This window comes from Agelaius phoeniceus, unplaced genomic scaffold (genome assembly GCF_051311805.1).
Source record: "Agelaius phoeniceus isolate bAgePho1 unplaced genomic scaffold, bAgePho1.hap1 Scaffold_359, whole genome shotgun sequence".
Lineage (NCBI taxonomy): Eukaryota > Metazoa > Chordata > Aves > Passeriformes > Icteridae > Agelaius > Agelaius phoeniceus.
This window is the reverse complement of record NW_027509956.1, coordinates 77,524-83,137: the sequence shown is the minus strand read 5'-3', so window position 1 is coordinate 83,137 and position 5,614 is coordinate 77,524. Positions and strand designations below refer to the sequence as shown.

General features: G+C 50.1%; 1 long non-coding RNA gene across 1 annotated transcript; it reads left to right on the top strand.

The window, feature by feature from the left end:
- Positions 1-8: 8 nt before the first annotated feature.
- On the top strand, positions 9-3,149 carry LOC143693173 (uncharacterized). Its single transcript, XR_013180685.1, has 2 exons — positions 9-809; positions 1,540-3,149. It is a non-coding gene; the product is annotated as an uncharacterized LOC143693173 (long non-coding RNA).
- Positions 3,150-5,614: the final 2,465 nt, after the last annotated feature.

The window sequence follows — 5,614 nt, the reverse complement described above, 5'->3', positions numbered from 1 at the left end:
GAGCCCAAGAGACATTTTTCATCCTGAGATACAAAAGGTAGGAAGTGACTTTTTTTGGTTTGGTTCTTTTTCTTTATGATTTCCTGGAAATAGAAGTAATTAAGTATAGATCCTACTGGTTTGTTTCTTCCAGTAGCTAATAAGAATAATAATAATAATCTAATACTACTTAAACTGTCTCTTTATCCATTGAACTGGCCATTTCAAATCCAAACTTCTAAACACCAATAAAACCATCATCCTTGTAGAATCTTTAATAGGAGGGGGCTAAAGATGCTGTTTTTGTTGACAGGATTTATTGGTTCTTGAAGGGCAAGAGGTGAGTACAAGCCTAACTACTTCTTGCTCACAGACCCGTCCGGTGAATGCGGCTTTGTATTTGGATGGGCTTTTGATGACTTCTAAATCAATTGCTCGTTACAGTAAAAAGAAGTCATGTTTTTTTGAACCTGACAGCAAAAATAACTTGAAGCACCAACTTAATAATAATTGATCACCCGTCTAAGTTAATGATTTTATGCTATACTATCAAAGTTTAAAGGTAAATTATTGTGTAGTAGGAGATGGTATAAAATGTATGTTCTAACGTGTAGGATGTATGCAAAGATTAGAGGAAACAAATTTTTATGTCTTCTGTTTGACTGTTCACCAAATAATATTTGGTTTTATTTTCCTGGGATCGGTGAATTTTAAATTTGGAGTCCTCTATGCTAAGGATGGTCAGCTTACAGGTGATGAAATGTTCAGTCATGGTGAGGTTTTCACCTTCTCCTTAATTGTTTTGCTCATCTGAAAAAAAAAAAAAAAAGGCAAGTTAAAAAAAAAAAAGTTATGTTTATTATTTGTTACCCCGTTCTGTCCGTTTCCTCAGTATTTGCTGGAGCTCTGCTTACCCAAGCGTTGGGTAAAACAAGCTTTGGGTTCCTTCTGTCCCACTGGGTGTTGCCCAGTTTGGTTGCATCTGGTGAAATTCACCCTGAGCCCTTACAGAACCAGCTCAAACCAGGTGAGAGCCATTCGCAGCTCTCTCAGGACACCCGGAGGAGGATGGGTGACGTTTCTGAGCATCTGGCAAGTGTACTTCTATCAAAACTCGGCCTGTGCAATTTCTGGGGAAAACCCTTCTGTATCCTGAAGGGTTCCTCAAAGTCTGTTGAGGATCCGGTTAGCAGTTGCTCACCTGGATGGTTCCAGCTCCTCAAGCTAACACTTGTACTCTTGCCCTGTAGTTTAGATCTATTGTAGTTTTGTTATTTTGCAAGATTTTACGTCTTTGGACAGTAACGTGCATTTCACTCTTTGGAACCTCTCGGATCGTGCTTTGGTGCAGCACCACCTAATGGGACACTTGGCTGCTGTGCTGAAGGGCTTGGTTACTAGAATTGTAAATCCCGGAGAGTTTGTAAGTCTTCTGTCCCCAGGGAGGTGTCACGCTTTGTTCACCGTTGCTCTGTTTGTCGGGTGCTGCTTCTCGTCGGAGGTATTAACTTCAAACTGCCCTGTTCTTTTTTGAACTTTTTTTCCTGGTTCTCTCCGTAGGGCAGGGAAGGACTCTCGTATCCCGGTCGTCAGACTCAGCGCTGCCCGAGAAGATACAGAGACTGTAAAAATCATAAGAAGCAACTAGGACTGCAGAGGAAACAAACTGGAGAGAACAAAAGGTGACATTGTTCTCCTTAGCCTGGATTAGAAACATCCACTGCGCTTTGATGCCGGTGGCTGCCAGGGGCTCGTTAGGTCTCTTGAGGCAGGTGTAGGTGTTCACTTGTAGGTTCTATTTTTTGGCAAAGGACCACGAGAGAAGTTTATTTATAGATCCAAATAAACATTCATCTTATCTGAACATAACCTGTCATCCCCTTTCTGACATTAAGGACTCCTGTATAAATACTTGGGGGGGTTTTCTTTGTCGTTTCTGAATGGTTCCATTTTGCCGGCTACTTGAACAAATCTGAGGGGGTTTAATTGCATACTGCTTCCTTGAAATTCTGTTGGTCTCTGCTTGGAACCCTTCTTGTACTGCTTAATGAAAGACTTCGGATGGTGTTTTCTTGCCTGTTTGTGGTTAAGGTCGTGCTCTGATGCATTTACAGAAGCCATGGCAGGAGAGAGTCAGCTGCTGGAGAAGAGGAGACAGTACTATCCCTGTGCAGCACGGAACTGTGCTACTGCTGTGTCATCAGCTGTGTCTGCACTGAAAGTAGCCACCTTCACTTGTAGGTAGCTCCTTGGTGCTTTAGGACACGCTGAGGGATTTATTCCTTTTGGGATCCACGATGAGAATTCCCAAGAGAGGTAGTAGTAATAAGGTCTGAGATTGGAAAAAAGCCTGTGTCCTTGGAATGTTGTTGTTGTCGTCAAAAGTTAATTTTTCCTTCTTTCTTAGCCAGTAGTCAGCTTTTTGCTTTATTTTTTGTGGTATCAGTATTTGATTGTTTAAAAAATTGCTTCAAAAGAACTGCAGTGGCTGGCCACCAGGACCTTGTTCAGATTTGCCTATTTGCTTGTAGCTAAAACCTTTCCATATTGTTTATCATTCTATTGAAGAAACTGCTGCCCAGTCAACTAAGAACTGAACATCTATCTGTCTAGGACATGGGGAGAGGATTTAGGTCATGTCTTTGTTTCCAGAAAAAAGTTCCAGTGTAGTTTCTAACTAGAGGAAAAGGGGGGGGGGTGAAGACTCGGGGCTCTGATGCCGTTGGGGGCACCCCGAGGTGCCCAGGAGAGGGAGCCCCACTGCGGTGCAGGAGCAGGTATGTTATCACGTACTAGAGAGCAAATTATAAATAGAAATATGAAAATTATAAGTATAAAAATATTTTTTAGATCGTTAAAGAAAGCGGTTTTTTTAACTTGTCAATAGGCAGGGTTTTGATGATAAAAATGATAAATACAAAGAATATGAAGGTAGAAATCTAAGTCTAGAAAGATATCATAAATACATACAGATAAAGTTTAAAACTAGAAGAAAAAATCAGTTGCAGCAGTAGATACGATACATAATATAGATAATACTTTAAATACATGTCTAGAATTTTATAGATATTATAGATAATTATTAATAGATTGCATCAAAAGAAACGATAAATATAAATGTGAGTATAATTACACAAAGTATAAAAATATTTCGATACCGTTTAAAAGAAGGTGTTTTCGTGTATTTATTTGGTTAGAGATGGGGTTTTTGTTTGGATTAATAGAAGTATTCTAGAAATATAAATCTAACTGTAGAGAGATCCAATCGATAGAGGAGGCTATTTCTAAAAACACAACCGAACGCCGCCGCCTTCGGGGGAATCGCACGAGCTCGGCCGAAGCAAGGCGAGAGCGGCCGACCCTGAGGGCCTCGAGCGAACCGAGGCGAGGCTTCCGAGGCTGCCTGAAGCGAAGCGAGCCGAGCTCAGGCGAAGCGAGCCTGCTGCTCTCGTGCGCGCTGCTTAGCGCCAGTGCGCTCCCAGCCTAATGAGCTCCTGCCCGAGCCCGCGCTCCCGGTCGTGTCCGCGCCGTGGCCGGGCCGCCCGCGGGACGCGGCAGCGGGAGAGCCCCGAGCCGGGCGAGCTGAACGGGAGGCGGCGGCGCTTGCCCGCCCGCCGTCGGGGAGCCGAGGCGAGGCGAGCGGAGCCGAAGAGGCGAATGCAGGCGCCAAGAGCCGAGTTGAGGCGACAGTAGCCGACTGGAGCCGAGCGTCTCCGGAGCGAGCCGAGCTCCGCCGAGCGCCGCAGCATCCCGGGCAGGGCGAGGCGCTGGGCCGGGCTCGGGGTGCAGCCGGGGCTCTGGGAGGCTTCCCCGCCTGTCCCTCTCTCTAGCCCTCCTTCCTTCTCCCCGTCTTCGCCTTCTCTCGCTCCCTTTCCCCCATTCCCTCTCCCCCCGCAAAGCCGGCTCCTTCCTGTCCTGTCCCTAGCCCGCTACTCCCTTCTGTTCCCCCTGTCTCCTTCCTCTGCCCAGCCTCCGTGTACCCTCGTCCCGGGCTTTCCCTTCCCGTGCCGCTTTCCTGCACAGCCCGAGCTCCCTCGCCGCCCTTTGTCGTGCCCTGCTCTCGCTCCTCTCTTCCCGTGCCCCCTTTCCTTCTTTGCCCCGCAGCCGCGGGGCTCGGGCTGCCGGAGAATAAAGCCCCGAGGGCCGGAGCCCGGCGCCCCTGGGCCCTTGCGGGAGTCCCCGCGCGGGGCCGGAGGCTCTCGGCGGATCCCCCCGTGCCGCTCAAGCAGCGCGGCCGACAGCGCCGGAGCTGCGGCTTTGCCGGCATCGCGCTGAGAGCGGCCCCCGCTCCGTGCCGGGCCGTCCCCGCCGTCTGTGCCGCTCCCTCTCTCGCTGCCCCTGGCCCGTGACAGCGAGGCTGGGCAGGAACCTCAAGCCTTCTGGGGGCTGCCCCCCCTTTCTTGTTGCAGCAGAATCCCTTGCTGGGGCTATGCACGTGTGGGAAGGGCTTGGGGGAAGCGCTGCGCTGCTGTCCGGGGCAGTCGGATTCGTTCGGAGCCTTCTTTGGGGGTCAGGGAAAGGCGGGGTGAAGACTCGGGGCTCTGATGCCGTTGGGGGCACCCCAAGGTGCCCGGGAGAGGGAGCCCCACGGCGGTGCAGGAGCAGGTGGGGGGCGGGCGAGGGGCGGGGGTCACGCTGGGTGCCGTCCCCCAGAGGGACCCAAAGCTGCCACCAAATGCACAGGGAGGGGTGAGTGGGTGTAGGATGCTAAAACCTGGCAAGGCATTCGGTTTTCTAGGTATTGCTAAAGAATAGGAATTGGTCTCTAAACTCAGCTGGGGAGAAGCCCTCTCTATGCACTCATTTGTTTACAGGAATGTAGAAGGTTCCGACTGGAGATGGGTAGTAGTTCTGAAGATATTGCCGTGAGGTTTTGATCTAGGAACGGACCGAGCTGTGCCCTGGAACCCTCAGAACAGCTGCAGGGGCTGAAGGCGATAGAAAGGGCTCTCTGGCACCTTTTGCCTCCGTTCTCTGCCAGCGCCCAAAGCGTGTCACAGTCCCGGAAGAGGCGCTTGTCATCCCGAGAGCCAAAAGGAAGACGTGTAAAATCCCAGCTCTGCCTTGTGTTTCGTGTGGGTTTTTTACTTCGTATTGATGTCATTCCAGAGAGCAAGGAAAGAAGAAACGTGACCGGCTCCCACTATTACTGTGTGAAGGCTTTCTTGAAAGGCTGCTGTATTTCTATTGTCTTTTTCCACTCCAAGCTTGACTTTTGCCCTCGTTTTTCGAGCTCTGCTGCATTGGGGGTGTCCCAAGGAGGGCGGGGTTCCTCAGCAGGGCTCTTAGGAGGCGGCGCTGATTCTGCTTTTTCTGAAGGCGTCTCAAAGCGGGCTACCAGAATGACAGTTTTGTGCACTGGAAAGCTTTCCCTCAGTGCCATCAGCGCACGTCCGTGTCTGAATTGTGGAAGCAGACGGACTAAGAACAGCCAGCACCCGGAGCAGATTTCTGTTGGCTCTGTGTCTGTGAGAAGCGGGCTGTGTGCTGGACGGGGAGAGGCGCTGTTGGAGAGTGGCATCAGCGCCAGGTGTGAGCTGTGAGGATGATGAGGGGCCGGCTCCTGCCGGGGGGGGGGGGGTGCGAGGCTGTTTTAGGGGGAGGCTTCGCCTCAGCTGCCTTTTGCATGGAGCTG